At 35.1% G+C, this 20,501-nt stretch overlaps 1 protein-coding gene and 1 pseudogene across 16 annotated transcripts in view; one reads left to right on the top strand and one right to left on the bottom strand.

The window, feature by feature from the left end:
- ADGRL3 (adhesion G protein-coupled receptor L3) overlaps positions 1-20,501 on the bottom strand; it is a 971,834-nt gene that overhangs the window by 303,608 nt on the left and 647,725 nt on the right. The window lies entirely within an intron of this gene.
- LOC122732616 lies at positions 10,586-11,418 on the top strand (annotated as a pseudogene).

Raw genomic sequence — 20,501 nt, 5'->3', positions numbered from 1 at the left:
TGAAAGGCAGTGAGAGATAAGAAGTTATGTGGAAGTAATTGGCAAGGCAGTAGCAATAAGTAGCTTTCTTTAAAATAATTTACTGTTAAGATCTATGCTCAAAATGGTCATTAGTTCATGCGCAAACATGACAGACAACTGAAAGAGCATAACCCAAAGGTTTATTTCATTTAGCCACTACTCCTCCAAACCCAGGAAGTGCCTCTTACAACACTGTTACCCAAGTCTTTGTACTGTCAATCAAATACAAGTGTATTCTAGCCTCTCTTCACTTAGAATATCTTCTTAGGTAAATGAACAGTAGTATTACCTCTCTTTCATTTCCAAGAATCTTAATTGGAACCAAGAGAAAACTAGAGATGAATTGTGGCTATCTGGCATTAGCATTCTCTATAATTTAATCAATGGAGAAATATCATATTATTTATAAAAGGAAAACTATTGGAGGGGAAAGAGAAGAATAACCACTTATTTTAAGGACCAACTCCTTTGCTCTTAATCAGAACAGTACTAAAATCCAGAGCGTCTGTTATTTTTTGAATGATTAAAATATATGCTGTTCATTGGCACTCCTGTATTATAAACAAAATAGTAGGGTAAATTTAGTCTATTCCTCTGTTTTCTATCTCTGGGGGGCAAATATCCCCCTGGATAATCTTCAGGTGGCCTTCCACTGAAAAACAAATTTACAACCAGAGGAAATGGTCCAATGGCCCATTGTCTGCATATTACCAACTAGATTGGATCATGAGTTTAAGAGTCTTTGAGCCATAAAAACAAATATTATCCTTCTGGTGTTGTCAAGGTCATTACATCCTCATTCACTGTGAAAATGTCAGTAAAGTAGGTTAGTTCACCAAGGGAGCTGTAACTAGCACAGTACACTTTTTGAGATACCCATTCCCATAATTCACTCAAGGATGATTTTATAAATTTGTTTTTTACTGTTATTTCGTTCAAATTTACTTTCTTCTCCCTATAAAATATTATTTACAAACTATTGTAACTCAAAAATTCTAGCATCTAACTAATCACAACAAGGGACAATAATAACAAATAACAAGATGATAGATTTATAAGTAAAAATCACTTTTGAAGTTAGCTAGCTTGGGAACTCTTAACTTTTTCCATACCAAGGACTTCTTTAATAGTCTAGTAAAGTCTATGCACCCCTTATCAGAATATTGCGTTTAAATACATTAAATAAAATATACAGGGTATCAAGGAAAACAAATTACAATAAGTACAGATACCAAAATGTTTTTTTTTTAAGTTCATGGGTACTACATTAAGAACCCTTGACCTTTACCCTAACTCCCTGTTTTATAGATAAGAAAAATGAGCAGACAAAATGGTAGAGGAGAAACAGAGGAATTGACAGACTTATGGACATTTTAGACCTTGAAATTCTTGATTCATATATAAATAAGGAAGTCAGTTTGGTTGGTTTTATTAATATTTAAAGTTCAACTCTCTCTATATGTATATGCATGTGCATATGTATGTATACCAGTAGTATTCTGCATCTTGAGTCCATCACAAGCTACATAAGAAGATTAGCAGCCTTCTATTTTTTTTTGGTCCTCTAGAATCATAATGGTACTCATTTTTTTTTTAAGTGAAGTATATTATTGGTTCTGGAAAAAAATTCTATCCAAAATGTTTGCCTCCTTCTTTTAATAGTCTTAAAAAGGAATGTGAGGGGCAGCTAGGTGGCGCAGTGGATAGAGCACCGGCCCTGGAGTCAGGAGTAACCTGAGTTCAAATCCGGCCTTAGACACTTAGCACTTACTAGCTGTGTGACCCTGGGCAAGTCACTTAACCCCAATTGCCTCACTAAAAAAAAAAAAAAAGGAATGTGAGAAAACTTGTCAATTCAAAAGAGTTTACTGCCTGAGAGTTCCAGGCTAGTCATAATTTTGCTCATTTATAATATATTTAAATTATGAAATTATAATTTATTTCTGAGTACACACTACATTTCCATGTCTTTTTAAAAAACAGAGTTATAGTTGAATAATGCAAATTTCAGCCTTTGAATATGCTTGGGCAAAAAAATAATTAAAAATTAATTACATTTTCTAATAATTAAGAATTATTTCATTACTCACTAAATATACTAGAACATTAGTCATTTTTATAATTAAATATCCAATTAAGCAAACCAAAGTTCACAATTACTAATGAAAAGTATTTAATAAACTAAAAATAAGCACATATTCTCAGTTTAAGAAAAAAGTTTAAGCAGCATATTTAAATAATGTAGGGGAATCAGAACATTCAGGACAGGAAACAAACAAAAACAATCTATGTAAGAGGCTGCTCTATAAAAATCATACCATAGTACCACAATTACTCTGACTTCCCCCTTCCACTCAATAAAGGCGTTACTACAATAATAATAACAAAGCAACAGTAATACCTAGCATTTATATAGTGCTTTAAGGTATGAGAAGCACGTTAAAATATTATCTCATTAGATCCTATACCCATTTTATAGATGAGGAAACTGAGACAAACAGAGATTAAGTGACTCTTTCAGGAATCCCGTGGCTAGTGTCTGTGGCCAGATCTAGAATTCAGGACTTTTTGCCTGAACATCCAGGCTCTAGCAACTGCATCACTTAGCTGCCTCAAAGATCAACAACATCTCTTTATTGCTAAATCCAATATTAGTATGGTTGAGGTTTTTTTTGGGTGGTGGACAGAGATTGCTAAAATAGAGACAAAGCCAGAATTTATTTTGCTTGACTATACAGGTGTGTAAAGGGGTTTTCTTTCTTTGCTCAAGTGGACGGGAGTGAAGGAAGAATGAAGAAAGAAAAGGTAGATTTTTCATTGTTTCAAATTAAAAAAAAAAAAAGAAAAATATTCAGTAGTTTTTTCTCAGTTCTCAAACTTCTTGACCCCATTTCAGAAACGGATACAGTTGCCTGCTTCCTCTTTCTGATACATTTCTCCTTCCCAAGATTTTGTGCCATTTCTCTGTCAGAATTTTCTTTCTACCTAGCCAACTCATCCTTCCAGTTTTCTTTTTTAGGTTCCTTTCAGAGTTTGTTCTAGGGCTTTCTTGTGGGCCCTTTCCTCTTTTTGTCCATGCTGTCTGTGCTAGGGAATTTATCAGCTTCCATATCTAACTGCATTTTTCTTCTTTGTGTGTGATTCTCATCAATCTGATAGGTATGAGATAGAAATTCAAAATTGCTTTAATGAGGTAGAAACTCAAAATTGTTTTAGTCAGCATTTCTTTTCTTACTAGAGATGTAAAACATTTTTTTCTTATATCTATTGATAGTTTGCATTTCTTTTGAGCAGAGCTTGTTCAAATCCTTTGTTGCTATATCAGTTAGGGAAGAGCTTTTTATATTTGTATTTTTTTATCTATTCCTTATATATCTTAGACCTTTATCAGAATTTCTTTATAAAGACTCAGTTAAGTCTTCTCATTTTAATTGCATTGCTTTTGTTTAGGTAAAAATATCTTGATACTTTATACAATAAAAATGATCTCTTTTGTCTACTGTGAAACTATCATATTGACAAAGATCACAAAAAGAAACAAAAGAAAAATACAGTTGTTGGACATGGAAGCACAGGCATGTAAATGAACTGCTGGTGGAGCTATAGATTAGTAACACAAGAAAATACATTTGGAATAATATTGCCAAAGTCACTAATCTCTACATACTTTTTGACACAGGAATACTAGTAGTAGGCCCAGTTATGAAAAAAAAAAATACAGCAGTACTTTTTGCTACAACATCGACCCAGAAACAAAATGGGAGCCCATCAATTGGAGAATGGCTGAAGAATTCATGGAATAAGCATACAATGAAATATTAATGCTCTGTAAGAAATGATAGGAGAGATGGCTTGAGTCTCCAAAATTTCATAGTTTTTTTTTTCTTAAATAGAACTGATTGACAGAAAATTGACAGTATGGTATTTTTATTACAGTGACCATTAAGTACTGATAAATGAAATTGAACTGGTAAATGAGGAAGGCAACAGCTTTGGTTTTGTCTTTGTGTCTTGAACATCTACCACACTACCTGGTACACAGCAATCTATATATGTTTGTTGAATTGAACTACTTTAAATCATCCAAGTTACTGCCTTCTTATACTCTAAACCATAAAATCAAGAATTAATTCAACTGTACATTGTTTGGAGAAGGGGGTGGGAGGAGGATATTCCAGATTGAAAGATTATGGTGCCTTCACAATATGGGACAATGCAAGGTGACCCAAAAAGAATAAAACTGAAAACTAATCAATACCCTGAAAGAATTAAAACAGGTTTTTTATATTCACATATAGTTTTATAGGTTGTTTTATGTCTTTACTCTGAAAAGCTAAAACTATATTTAGAACATTAGAGCTAGAATTTGGGGGAATATTTGTAGAAATTCCAATAAATCCATAAGCAGGATATAGGAATTTGAATGGTGCGTTTATTTTTCCCGCTCTTCTATGGAATAGCCTAATTTCTCACCCAAAGAGAACTGAATAAATATTTATTCATGTCTATTTTTGGGGGTGTGGGGCAATAAGCGTTAAGTTACTTGCACAGGGTCATGCAGCTAGTGAGTGTCAAGTATCTGAGGCCGGATTTGAACTCAGATCATCTTGAATCCAGGGCTGCGCCATCTAGCTGTCCCCTTATGTATGACTTTTAATTTTATCATCATTGTACTAACTGTGGACATAATAGGTGTCTAATGTATCTATTGTTGACATGTTTGTTGATAAATAAACCAATGGATTTATCTTCTACATATCTTCCTGTGTTTGGGAATGAGAACCACCTTATATGGATTATACCACACCAAAAATATCAGAAGTATTTAATCCAGTGGTCAATTTATCTCTAAATTTCAAAGACAGAAGTATATATTTACTTATTAATATGCATATATATAATCATATCATTAAGATATTATTATTTAATATGTTATGCTATATTATTTTAATAACCATTAAGATCTTTGATTTGGTCATATATGTATATACAGATAGATTTCTTACATTTCAAATCTTGTTTATCTTATTGATTAAACTTTTTATGATTTTTGTATTTGTAAATAATATTCTTAATTTTTATAGAAGTATTAATTTGGTTACTTGATAATGAATTCAAATGGTTTAAAAACTATAATGAATTTAATAAAGATGACTAATTCAATATAAAAAGAAAACAAAAAAGGAAAAGGGGGATTGGAAATGAAAATTAATTTCTATTATGTACAGTTTCTATTTCTATCATGTACATACTAACTATTTTTTGTTATAATTCAAGTTTAAGATGGTAGGTCCAGAATTGACCTTTTTATCTCTGTTCTCTTTGGAGATTCCTTGTGCTCTCTTCTGCTTAATTTTTAAATGATCCATCAAAGCTTTTATAGTAACACTTGTACCAGACTCAAGGTTGCCATAGGAATATTGTATCTGGCTTTCAACAAGACATTTTAGGACAAAAACTACTTGAAAAACCTATCTAAACAAGCTATGACCACTAGTGCCATCTTGTCTTGCCTTGTACCTTTTTATTCTCTTGAATTGATTTTATTAATATCACCTTATTCAGTCTTTACAATGACCCTTTGAGGTGGACACAACAGATACTGTCATCCCGATTTTGTCACTGAAGAAACCAAAGTTTAAAAAAAGATTAAGTTGCCCAGTGTCATACAACAAAATGGCAAACTTGGAAATAGCTCCAGATTCCTAATACCCCTTGATTCCTTCCCTCTGTTGCTTATCTCTAATTCATCCTGCATTTACATTATGTGTATCTAGTTGTTTGTATATGGTCTCCTACATTATTAAAATGTGAGCACCCTTAGAACAGGGATTTTTTGTTTGTTTGTTTAGTTGTTGCCTCTATTTGCATCCTCAGTGTTTTAGCACAGTACCTGACACATAGTAGGTTGTTTAATAAATCTTTATTGACTATAGGATTTCTGATTCTGGTTCAGCGTGCGCTCTTTTTATTACATTATGCTATTTCTTAACCATTCAATTTACTTGCTATATAACATTTACCATGTAGAACCTATAGCATTTGAAAGAAAAGATTCTTTTGTGCAATTATTTACTGCAATACATTACACTCATTTTTTGCATATAAAACTGCAAATATGTTGTATACAACTTGCTATTCCTTTTAAATATATAACAAAGTTATCATAAAACTTTTTTCTTCCCTTCCCCCAGCCTAGAGATGGTTACCGTTAGACACAAATATGTATATACATGTAAATCTTCTATTTCTTAGTTCTTTCTCTACGTACATATAGTATCTTCCTTCATAGATCCCTTTTATTTGATCTGGGTATTTATAATAGTCAAAAGGACTCTGTGGCTCAAAATTGTTCTTAAAACAATATTGCTATTACTGTATACAATGTTCTCTTGATTCTGCTCATTTCTCTTCATTATTTTGTGCAGGTCTATCTATAAGTATATGAGTCATTCCCCAACTGATAAATGGTCAAATAACATGAATAGGCAGTTTTTTGATGAAGAAATCAAAACAATTTATAAGCATATAAAGAATGTTCTAACTGATTATTGATTAGAGAAAGGCAAATGAAAATACCTATCAGATTGGCTAAAATGATTGAAGGGGAATGGAACAAATGTCGGAGGCGATGTGGAAAAAATTGAGACACTAATTCACTGTTGATGGAATTGTGAACTAATCCCACTATTTTGGAGAACAATCTGGAATTATATCCAGAGTTATAAACTGCCTATACCCTTTGATCCATCAATACCACTACTAGGTCTATTTACAAAGATGATTGGTGAGAAAACCAAAGGACTTATATGTTCTAAAATATTTATAACAGCTCTCTTTGTGGTGGCAAAGAACTGGAAATTGTGGAAATGTTCATCAACTGAGGAATGGCTAAACAAATTGTAGTATATGACCATTATGAAATAGTATTATATTATAAGAAGTGATGAGTTCAATGATCTTGGAAAAATATTACACTCTTTTATAATGCCTAGTATAAACTTTATTTGACAATTATTACTCCACAATAAAATTACAGTATCAATAGATAAATTAAAACTCTTATTTATTTTGTACTAGGCCCTTTTATACCTAAAGATTGTAGAACTAGGATAATAATGTAAAGAACATTCATTTACCTTTTATGGAAGTCATTTTAAGGCATTTGTAAAATCCGTTGATCCTTCAAAAACAATGGTACATCCTTTGTTACATTATACTAATGTCAGGAAGAAAGTTTTCACTAAAACCATTGAGAGTCATCAACCTCTGAATTAAAGCAAAATCCCTGCAGTATGCCCAATTATTGCAAAGGCCTGAGAAGATGTAAAATAATACTGCTGTAGTGTACTACCTTCAAGACAATTGAAAAGTTAAGTAAAAGGACAAAGTAAAACTGGATTAAAATGAAAACAATTTTTCCCACATATTTTGTGTTAGAATTCCATAGTACAACAGTCTCCTGCTTAGGAGCATAATTTGTAAAAGGCTTATTCATAGGAAGGGCAGCTACTATTTTGCGCCCCCATTACTAGAGTCTTTTTTCCCTACTATTCCAACTGTTGCTGCTGGAACCTCCCAGGACCAGGACCATGCACACTTCCAGACCTGCTTATTCAGCTTCAAATATGGCCTCAGACACTTGACACTTACTAGCTGTGTGACCCTGGGCAAGTCACTTAACCCCCATTGCCCCCCCAAAACCCAAACAAAACAAACAAAACAAAACAAAAACCCTAAAAATAAAAATAAAAGTAATTAATTAAAAAGAAATTAAAACTAAAATACCATAACTATCATCACTGTTACCTAAAATATCAATATACATCCCAAGTAGAATAATCCTTGACCTCAAAAATTATAGGGGAAATACTATAGATGGTTTGTACAAGTGATCAATATTAAATATTCAGATCTAAGATTCTTAGGAATAACCAAGATCACATTGAAGAAATACTCCTAAGTAAGAGATATGCAAATGACTCTTCTTCATAAAATTCTCAGAACTATTTAACACTCCTCCCATTTATAGTCAGGTAACTTTATGAACCGGAAGAACATTTTGGACAAAGTAGTGGAAGAAGCAGAACAAGCTTTGGCTAATATGATAAAATAACTCAGCATACCACTCTAATATCACTTTAATAAATCCATGATCAAATCCATGTGGATCTGATGATTCTAACAAGACAGTTATCCAGCCCATCCATGCTATTTTCTCCTTTGTAATTCTTGTCCACATCTTTGCACAAAATTTTCCAAAGGGGATTGACCCAAAGTGCTGGATACCTATCTATCTAGTTCATTAGACATTTTATGAATATCAATGCAACTGTCAGGCTTTCCATCTTTTAATTCTCACTTTTGCAATAAGCTCCCTTCCTTTTCCAGTCATATATAACAGTCAATGCACTTCAGATCTGGGAAGAACCTTAATGGTGACCAAGCTGAACCCTCTTCCTTCGCTTTCATAGTCACATTCCTAGACAAATCTGTCTCCACTTTCATTTCATTCCCTTCTTGCCCCACTGGAATTTGGCTTCTGACTTCATAACTCAGCTAAAACTGTTCTTTCCAAGGTTACCAATGATCTATTAATGGCCAAGTCCAACGGATTTTTAGTCTCAGTCCTCACTGTCTTAACCTCTGCAGCATCGGACACCATATGCTTTCCATATATAAAAAATTATTATTATTATTATCTATTGGATCTCCCTTACCCCTTCCTGACCTGTCTAGCATTATTTCTCAATCTCCTTTTCTGTATCATAATCCATGTCCTGCCTCCTTAGTGCAGGTGTTCCCCAAAGTCTCTATCGTATTCCCTCTTCTCTTTTCTACCTACATTCTGTTGGATTCAATTTTCTCAATGAAGACAATACCCAGATCTTTAGTTTCATCCCTATTTTATCTTCTGGCCACCTAGCGTCCATTTCTAACTGAATGGCCTTTAGACATCTCAAACTGAATATATATAACAAATCAGAGAGACAAGACAGAACAATGGAAAAGGTACTTGTTCTGAAGTCAGAGGACCTCAGTTCAAATTGTACTTCTCCTACAAACATGCTAAGATAAGACGAATACCTGACAAATACAATAATGGATATTGCTTTTTAAAATCAACTAAGTACTAACATCAAGTACAGAATAAAAGGAAGATGTATATTAAATGAGAGCATTCACCTATGTCATGAAGTGTATCCCAGACAAGATCCAAATAAAAAAGGGATGAATTTAATACCCCAAACAAAATAAGAGGATTTAATGTGGTAAAAAAAAATTGGGGTAAAATGGATTTGGTAGCTTGAGAAAGAGAGGAACAATTTGGAATGTCCATTTTAGATTTTGTGATATAGAATTCACCAGAGAAGAATAAAAAGGTCACACTGCAGCTGTTTGGATCCAGTTGAGGTTATATAGCATGAGTCTGTAGTGGACTCAACACTTCCTCTAGCATTACTGGCAGCTTGTAAGATAGACCAGATGGATGGGGTGATTTAGGGTTGGGAATTAGCATGATGGGAAAAAGCAGAACTCAGGGAAAGGGATTTGAAAATGAAGAACAGTACTAGATTAAAATTGTTTCCTACAAGGTCAGGATTTGAAATAGGGGGAAGTAAAGGTAGAACAGGTATGATGTACTAGGAGTAAGGGATCAGGGCCCTGAATATTATAATAAGGGGATAAACAGCTTCTGGAAAGTAAAGTTTTCTGTAATTCTCTCTGCTGTACAGATACAGATACTTAATGCTCAGCTATCTTTAGAATTATCTGGGGCAGCTAGATGGTGCAGTGGATAGAGCACCGGCCCTGGACTCAGGAGTACCTGAGTTCAAATCCGGCCTTAGACACTTAACACTTACTAACTGTGTGACCCTGGGCAAGTCATTTAACCCCAACTGCCTCACTAAAAAAACAAAAACAAAAACAAAAACAAAACAAACAAAAAAAAGAATTATCTGCTTGCTTTGCCTATGAATCCTGAAATGCTCTTGAATTTGGTAGTAAGATTAAACTAGGTCCTTCATTCATCTCTCTAAGGAGTTCTGTTTTTCAACTCCATTTTTTTTATGTCTCCTCATTGATTTGCAGTGAGATTGTCACGTTGAATATGGCTCAGCCCATCCATTGGTGTCACTGGACAAAGGTCACATGGATTACCACATTTAAATCAATGTTTATAGATGGTCTCCAGACTGATTCTTGATACCTTTTGTCTTTCTGTCACTAAAGAACCACAAGGAGGCTACAAAGAACCAAGAGCCATTTTGAATTTGTGTCCATTTCATAAGATAGACTGAAGAATATCACTTAGCAGCCAACCTCCTGGTTACAAGTCTTTTGTACTCAGGTAAGCTGATCCTCACCTTATGGAACAATAGCTTCTTACCAAGTCTGTATACATAGCCTTTACAGTTTGCTAGGACATTCCAGAATTTATACTACACTGGCATAACCTGCAATAACAATGTCACTACTACATTATAAGTTTAAGAATGTTACAAGACTACAGATTTCTTTAGAGTCTCTGAGAAGCTACTGGGGCCAGGTCCCTCACACCATGACTCAACTAGGATGGAGGTTGCTGTTCCTGGGCCTCATGGCCATGGCTGAAGGGCTTTGGAAGGGTAATGATCTGCTCAATGGCTGCATGGATGCTAAGCAACACAAGTTCAAACCTAGTCGATTAAGATAACCTTCATAACCAGTGTAGCCCATGGAAGAAAAGAGCCTGCTGCACAGCAAACCCCAGTGTTGCTGCCCATGAAAACACCTCCTACACATGTACCGCTTCAACTATAATCAGTGTGGGATGATGACCCCAGCCTGCAAATGCCTCTTTATCCAGGACATATGTCTCTATGAATGCTCCCCCAACCTAGGATCCTGTAGTCAACCAGTGTCCTCAAGCTGGAGTAAGGAACAGATCCTGAATGTTCCCCTGTGCAAGGACGATTGTAACCAGCGGTGGGAGGACTGCCAAACCTCATATACCTGCAAAGAGAACTGGCACAAAGTTTGGAATTGGACTTCAGGGACTAACGAGTGTGCAGTTAAGGCTGCTTGCTACCCTTTCAAATTTTACTTTCCAACACCAGCCTCCCTAGTGAGAACATTTGGATTCATTTTTACAGTGCAAGCTCTTTTGGCTGGGTCAGAGGCCAATGTATCCATATGTGGTTTGACCCAGCCCAGGGTCAAATTTATTGAATTTGAATTAAATAAATAATTTAAAATAAATTATTAAATAATTAAATTAAATTAAAAATTAAATAAATTCACAATGAAGCTGTGGCTAAATACTATGCTTTTGGCTCTGCCCCAGGCATCTTCAGTTGGAAGGCCAGTTTCCCCGTCTTGATTTTGACACTGCTGTTGCTTTTCTGGGGTTAACCCTCATCAGACAAGAAATCTAACCGATTTACATGTAAAACCATAGGAAAAATTTACTCCCAGTGTGAGACCCCTGGAGCCCAGCTTCCTGCCTGACCCAGCCTTGTGTCTTGAAATCCTGGTTTCCTCCAGATTTGGATTCTTCCTTCTCAAACCTGATGTGGAAACCTCCAACCCCATACACTTTGGATTTCACAGACCCTACCCCACTACTGAGTGGGGCAGGTAAGGATTGCCTTTCTCCCCACTTTTTTTTGAGGTATTGAGGGTTAAGTGACTTGCCCAACATCACCCAGCTAGTAAGTGTCAAGTGTCTGAAGCTGGATTTGAACTCAGGTCCTCCTGAATCCAGGGCCAGTGCTTTATCCATTGAACCACCTAGCTGCCCCTCTTCCCACTCTTAAGTGACTCCAACTCTAGTCTCCTATCTTTTTCTCTCTGCATAGCAATATCCCCACTTTCTCCTTCTTTTCTTCAGGGGAAAAGAAATATGATTTTTACCCTCTCTAAAGTGAAATCATCTTTATTCCTTTCAAGTAGGGATTGTTTTATTAATTATATTTGTATCTCTAGTGCTCGGTTCATATATGTTTAATAAATTTTAAAAATGTTGATTGATAAAAAAGAGGATGTTACAATAAATGATTCTTCTTTCTTATAAGTTATTGAATGAAATAAACCAAAGGGTGTTTCCAGCTCTCTGTCCTATGAGTATAGGTTTCACAGCCTCGACTGAAACACAGGGGCACTGAACTACAACTTTAGTTCTAGCTTCTACTCAATATCTAGGACTGTCAGAGTCACAAACTGGGGAGAGTTTCTATATGGGGAAAAACAACAACAATAAAAACAAAACAAAACAAACAACCTTCCAATCTCCCATTAAGTTTCACACTTAATTTGTGGCGTGTCAATCACCATACATATACATGAATACATAAATGCATATGTGTATATTTTTATTTGACAACTGAGATCATTTTTATAAACTTTGTTTATACCACTGCTTGAAGTACAAAATCTGTCTTTCTACCACTCAGGTAACACATGCCAATGCCTGATAAAATTATTCCTTGTAATGAATCCTGGGAATACTTTCCCTTATTAAAATCCAGAGACTTTAAGTGGACTTATGAAACAACAAAGTCATTTATAATTAGAGGAAATATTGACATTCAATACAGTATTCTTTCAAATTCTATGTGCCCTAGTGCTTAAATTAAGATTTCTTTGGCTCTAAAATTAAGTATACTGATGTGCACAGAACTATGTTTATCAATATTTCTGGGATGAAAGCTCATTTAATTCCAATATTCTTGGTAACTAGTCTGTCTTCTACATGGGCAAGAAATCCATATCCTTCTCCCCAACACAGATTGAAATAGTTTACTAGTTTAAACAAAGAATGTAATTTCTTGATAACTTACCTTCAATTTCTCTAGTATGAAGTTATACATTATAGTAGCAACTTCATTAAATGCAATTTCATATACGTGTTTGTATATGTCTCTCTCTCTCTCTCTCTCTCTCTCTATATATATATATATATATATATATACACACACATATAGGTGTATGTGTGTATTCATAAATGTACACATTTGATTCTCTTGACACCAGAAAAGCAAAGGCCTCTAAAGAGACTGTTCATGCATCTTGATCATTTTTCTCATTTGTCTGATGCTGATTGTGTTTGTTCTGGAGATGAATGCTGTAGTATTTTTAGCACTACTTATTAAAACTCATCTCTTCAAGTCCTGTTCAATATTGTTAATTAACTTGTTCATTACCATTAAGATTCTGCAAAATCACGCTACTGTCATAAATTTTTAAAAAAATGAATGAACAAAGTCATATAATATAAACAATGGACACAGCTGTTTGTTGTTCAAACAGTTTGGCAGATAATGGACAAGCATAACAAAATGAGTCAATGACCGTCACTCTGCCTATTAATGGACACTGGAATCTAGAAACTAGAATGGGTCAAATGAGTTAATGTATGTGGAGCACAACACAGAGGTGAGTTATTAGCAGAAAGTAAGTAAGTAATAGTTATAATAATAAGAGCACCAATGGTAGTAATATGAACTATTGAATGAAGGAATAGATAAAAAAAAACAACAAAAAAAAACATTTAGCATGGTCTAGACTTTTTGTTTAATGCTGGGGACACAAATACAAAAACTAAAAACAGTTAAGGCTCCCAATCAAATAATAATCTAATGATGAAATGTAACATTCATAGGTGGCTGATTGCCAGGTAGGAATGTTTTGGTCTGGGAAATCACCAGGAATGGTAAGGTAGAGACAAAGAGCAACTCATTGATCTGTCATTTACAGAATTACATTGATGATTTAATGACTCTTCCCAGAGCTAGATATAATAGTGGTCAGAATGATGGTGGGGATAATAGTAATAATAACAGTAGCAGTAGCCATATTAGTACTTAGTGTGACACAGTGGATAGAATGCTAAAGTTAGACCTGGGCTCAAAAACAGTGCTGGAAATGATAATCTGGGCAAGTTGTTTCATCCCTCTGAGGCTCAGTTTCCTCATTTCTAAAATGTGGTTGAAAACATCTATAGCACTTATATCCACCTGGTCATTGTGAGGCTCAAATGAGACAATATATGTAAAAATACTTGGCAAATGTTAAAAGCATGATATAAATTTCAGTGTTTATGGTCACAGTACTGGTAATAGTAAACTCATCTAACTAGACCTTAATCTGTCTTTTATTTCTGCTTATATGCCCATCCATATTAAAATAATAACTTTAAGTATATTATGGAATCCTCATTTTCATTCTAAAGAGACTTGTTTTGTAATTTGAACTGATAATCATAAGTTATTCTCTTTGATTCTATAAATTTATTTCCTAGGGGGAAAAAAGCTTTAGCTCTTAGGTTGATAAAAAGCAGCAAAGAATCAGGATTCAAGCTGCATAGAATAAGATAAAAATCCATCATGGCTATTACTTAGAACAAATAATAAGAAATTTTTTTCCCAAAAAGTCTTCTATTGGTTGGAAATAACTAAAACTGTCTAAGATTATTTGTAAAAAAAAAAATGCCTACTGCTTATTTTTTTTCCTTCCTGTCAGCACAATTAATGGAAATATGAGGAAAAAAAAGACTAATTATACTAACATCCCTTGTGGGGTAGAGAGTAGGGAACTACTTAAAAATTTAAGACTTTCATACTCACTTTGCACCCAACACTCATCTCTAAACTCAGTATTTCTTGGGATATAGCTTTGGGACTTAAATCAGCAAGTTATTAAAGAGATGTGAGTTGGAATAAAAATACATTTGCCTTCAAGAAATCCAGCACTTGTGTAATAGTGAATCAGTCTTGTCATGTGTAGTTATGTGCATGTTTTTTAAAGGACCTACGAGTCACTTCACTACATCAGAAAATTCAACAGGCTCCCAAACACATATGCAAAAAGATGATTTTATATATTTCCTTCGGTCAAATCCACCAACAGTGAGAAAAGACAAAACATCAGCAATGCTGACAACTATAAGAGTTCTGTATCAGCCTGACACAGGACAGGCACATCCTCTGCATTCACTTAGATCTACTCTGGCAAAGCAGGGTGCCATTCATGCTGGCCTTGAATAGCTGGAATAAATTAACACAGGCAGAAAGAGCAATTGGACTCTAGGCAGCTACACAGCCTTTCACAACAGCTCTTCATCTGTTGATGTTTTGGAAAGTCAGTGGGAATGGACGAAGGAAGGAATTTATCATGTGTTGAAGACTAAAGAGTGCCAGTAGGTTCAGGGAAAGTACTTCTGTAGTTTGAAAGTATAAGTCAGGATCCACCCTATCTATTTTTGGGGGGTGTGGGTAAAGTTTTGGGCCCTTGCTAAGGACTAATTAGCACCAAGGAAGAAATTGGAGGTACCACCCATGATGAAGAAGAGGTGTGACTCCCACTGATTACTGTTTTCATTCATTTATCCTTAACTGGTCAAATCTGTCTTTTTGCCCATTCCTAGTGTTTTTCAACACATCAACAGATGAAGAGCTGTTGCAAAGCACTGCATGGCTGCCTAGAGCTTAATTGCTCTTCTGACTGTGTTAATTTATTCCAGCTATTCAAGGATGGGATGAATGGCACCCTGCTTTGCCAGAGCAGGACTGAGTGGGGGATATGCCCATCCTGTATCAGACTGTTGTTCTTCCTAGTCAGATATACAACTGTCTATTTTGTCAGGCCACAGAACAAAGGGAAACTTAAAAGGTTCAGTATGGGGGGTGTATATTATTGGAATGACCTTGAATGGAAAATAAAATTTTATCCATGTAGATATATAATGCATTAAATATTATGAGCTCTAGGGGCAACCATTAAAAATGACCATAGAATAAAAACAGTAATGAAAAACTCCTACTCTCTTTTCTCTAACTTGCTGAAGTCTTGCCCTAAATGACTAAAACAGCATCTTTATGAAATAATATAACTAACACCTATGTGAGTATATGCACACACAAACTCATATAAACACATGAAAGGTGGCATGTCATAATTGATATAGTGACAGGCTTCTAGTCAATTGGATGTGGTTTGAATGATGCCCCCAATACATGTCTATGTGACCATGGATAAGTCCTATCCCTTTTAGTCCCCAAGGCAGTGCTCTAAAATGTTTAGAGATGAGTTGCTAAATTTCATTGGGAAGAGAATTTCAAACTAGATTTCCCTCACACCAAAGTAATTAATTATAACTCTGGAACAAAGTTTTATAAATAAATATACACATGTATATTTTGCATACATACAGTATAACACACATTAAAGCACATAAACTTATAGATTAATTTTTAAAAATATATAGTAGGGGAAAAAGACAAATTTTCAAAAAGAAAGCAACAGAAAAAGTATACATGCAGAAATGCAAATGAAGTAAATTCCATATTAGTCCAAATATAAGCTACACTTTCACATTCCACCCCCAGCCTTACACAAAATCTGTGTTGTACAAAAGCCTGCCTGTAGCCCATGATCAATGACACTATTAATAAGAGAACTGTGATGACAATGGTAAAGACAAAGATCTCGGGGCAAGGGTGGTAAAAAATGAATAAAATTTCTCTACTTTAATTGAAAAAATATTTTAAAATGATTATTTAGCAATATGGTAGCTTGTATAAGTATTCATAGATCACACTGTGTGTATTTCCCTTCTTCAAAGAGATCTTAATTTAGGGGTGTTGCCTATATTCAGGGGAGAGGACAGACAAGTATAATATAATTGAAAGTAAACAAACAGGGACAGCTAGGTGGTGCAGTGGATAAAGCACTGGCCCTAGATTCAGGAGTATCTGTGTTCAAATTCAGTCTCAGACACTTGACACTTACTAGCTGTGTGACCCTGGGCAAGTCACTTAACTCCAAATGCCCCCCCCCCAAAGTAAACAAACAACAAAACCTTTCTCATAGAAGTGATATGACTTTCCATGGCTCTCTTTTGGTTTTTTTGTTTTGTTTTGTTTTTTGCAGGCATTGGGGGTTAAGTGACTTGCCCAGGGTCACACGGCTAGTAAGTGTCAAGTGTCTGAGGCCGGATTTGAACTCAGGTACTCCTGAATCCAGGGCCGGTGCTTTAACCACTGCGCCATCTAGCTGCCCCCCATGACTCTCTTTTGTAACACTCATAACTGTATATTTTTAATCATCAGAGGAATTTATTAAATGTTTACCCACATGTAGTGATATTCAAAGAAGATATGCTGACTTACTTTTTTCCCATCTAACATGAGTATATTTCGGGCAGCTAGGTAGCCCAATGGATAGAGAACTGGCCCTGAAGTCAAGAGTACCTGAGCTCAAATATCACCTCAGACACTTACTAGCTTTGTGACCCTGGGCAAGTCACTTAACCCCAACTGACTTAAACATTCAGGGCCATCTTCAGTCATCTTGATACATGCTAGGATGAAGAACTAATATGTTAGATTATAGAACTGGGATCCTAAAACATTCTTGACAGCCTGAGATCATGAACAAAATCTAATCAAATGAAATTCATTTGGGATATAAAATCTAAAGGTTTATATTTTAAGTTAAAAATCAACTATTGAAATATAGGACTGGGGACAAATGGGTAAATAGTAATTTACAGTGAAAAGAGGGACCTAGGCATTTTAGTAGACTGCCAGTTCAGTGACAACACTGAAGTGGAAGTCAAAAGGTGAATGCAATTTTATTCTATTTTAATAGAAACACAGTGTCCATACCAAGGAAAATGATAGTCACATTATACTCTTCTGTGGTCAGAACATAATAGAAATATTATGTTCAGTGTGAGGTTCTACATTTTAAAAGGACACTATTAAATCAGGGAAGGTCAAAAGCAAATCGATAGGCATGGTGGAGTAACCTGAAACCACACATACTAGGAGTTGGTAGAATGACTAGGCCTGTTTAACTTAGAGATGAAAAAACTTAACATATAGAGGATAGATGATAGATAGATAGATAGATAGATAGATAGATAGATAGATAGATAGATAGATAGATAGATAGATAGATAGATGATAGATAGATAGATACGGAATTCTCTCTCTCTCTTTCCTCAAATAATTGAAAGACTCTTATATGAAAGGAGATTTTACTTGTTTGGATTATCCCTGAAGGCAAAGGTTAAGGTTACACAGAGAAAGATTTCAATTTATATAAGGAAGAAAAAAAGTCGTACTTCTATGTCTCACCTTGGTATGGAGGTGACCTTGAATTCTCAAAAACTATGCCAATTGATTATAAACTCTGTCATATTCTACAGTGCTTGAAAGGGTTCAAGTATAGTCATTACAGTAGACTAAGTATGCATGTCAAGACTAGCCTAGCAAAGTATACAGACACTTATGTGGGTAGGCTGGACACTGTAGAAAAAAATTTTGGCCCTGACGGGACATGAAAGATGAAAATTGTTATATTGTTCTCCTATCATGTGTGGTCCCTTTCTGCTTCTTCAGTGATGGTAGCAAAAATCCTTATCCAGTGATATTCTTAGTATTTATTTAACCAGGAGAAAAAAGGAAGTTTCAGGAAAAAAATGGTGGAACAATTTACAGTCCCACCTTGGAGAGGCAAATATTGTTGCTTTTATTGTATATATAAAATATAGGAAGAAATAGCATTTCATGGGATACTTATCCATTTCCTAGAATAGTGGTCACTTCAAGCATTTTTTTAAAGGTCATTATGGTGATAACTGAAGCTTCTTCACCAACATCTGCTGAGGGGTTGGAGAATTAAAGACATTCTATAGTGACCCTTATAAGACCTTCCAAATTAATTTTACATATGCTTTAATACTTGGTTACTTCTATGAAAAGGCATAGTAGAAGCAAAGGTATAGTAGAGAAAGGTTAAAAAAAGAAAACCAATAAACTCCAACACTGACCATAGTGTGATCTAAGGTAGTTTAACTAATGTCAGTCAACCCAATAAGAAATCCTATCAAGGCTTTAATGGCTTCAACATTCTCCCTTACACAAAAGCTTGTAGATTTAATATCAATATTCTTTCAGCAATGGTATTTGGCTATGGAAATGAAACATCGAATACAACATGGTCATACAAAGGACAATGGAAAGATGTTGTGGGTTTAAGTAAGTTGTAGTATATTTTTTTAAAGTAATTTTGTGAGAGACAAGACTCTAAAAGATATTATAAAGAAAAAATACACAAAACTGAAAAAGGAGGAATAGGAAAACTGAAGGATAATAGATAATAGCCTGTGTGCTCAGTTGATATCTATGCAATGTCATAAGATCTACAGGAAAGCTGATATCATGTTAGGTGGAAGCTCATAGGATGATTTAGAGGAGGAGATGGATAAGAGTCCCACAGGATGAGAAAGTGGTGATTAGTCATCATCATTGGTATTCTGGAATCCCCATAATGATGAGGCCACAGAACCATCAAATATAAGGAATACTTTCACATAATCAGGGCTCTTCAAAAGTGGAATGGCCCCGGAAGACAGCAATTTCATCAAATGGCAGTTTTCAGGCAGGAGACAGATGACAATGTGTCAAGGGATCTCTGACCTGAGCTCTCCTCCTTTTTGGGGGTGGGGTGGGGGTGTGGCAATGAAGGTTAATTGACTTGCCCGGGATCACTCAGCTAGTAAATATCAAGTGTCTGAGGACGAATTTTAACTCAGGTCCTCCTGAATCCAGGGCCAGTGCTTTATCCACTGCACCACCTAGCTGCCCCCGAGTTCTCCTACTTTTGAGCTGTTGGACACCAATCAGGTCACTTATGATCTCCTTGTCTCAATTTATCTGTAAAATGAGACGACTTGAGAAAATGATCTCTAAAATTCAGTTCTAGAATCCTTGGCATGCAGGTTAGAAAATAAGATCTCAAAAGTCCCATCTGACTCAGAGTCTATGATTCTTCCTAGTCATTAGGGAATCCCTCAAGTATATGCTCAGTTAGGAATGCATTCTTGTTCAATACTTGCCAATTTATCTTGAAGGTCTTTCATGATTTGTGTAAAGAGTAAAATAATAAAAAAAAACTTTTTTTTTGGCAGGGGAGAGAGGTGATCTGTGGTTTTGTTGTTTAAAGGGAGTTCCTAATGTGATAACTTCCATTATCCAATGCAGGTTGGCATCTTTTCTGCAACTTATAGTTCTTTGAGAGAAGTCTTTTTTAAGGCATAAATATATAAATTACATTGAGATGGATCACTAATTAATGAAAAAGAAATCATAAAAGAATCCAAGCCCATACATATCAAAAACTGCAAGAGAATTGTTCTTGCTGATTGGGTATTTCAAGGTAGCCATAAAAATAAACAAATACGGGGCGGCTAGGTGGCGCAGTGGATAAAGCACTGGCTCTGGATTCAGGAGTACCTGAGTTCAAATCCGGCCTCAGACACTTGACACTTACTAGCTGTGTGACCCTGGGCAAGTCACTTAACCCCCATTGCCCTGCAACCCCCCCCCCAATAAATAAATAAAAAATAAACAAATACAAATTTTCTTTAAAAAGGATTAACATTTAACATGGGAGGAGATAGAGAATTTACTTTGATAGTATATATATAT

The sequence above is a fragment of the Dromiciops gliroides genome, chromosome 6 (assembly GCF_019393635.1).
Source record: "Dromiciops gliroides isolate mDroGli1 chromosome 6, mDroGli1.pri, whole genome shotgun sequence".
Taxonomy (NCBI): domain Eukaryota; kingdom Metazoa; phylum Chordata; class Mammalia; order Microbiotheria; family Microbiotheriidae; genus Dromiciops; species Dromiciops gliroides.
This window is presented reverse-complemented; position numbering and strand designations above follow the sequence as displayed.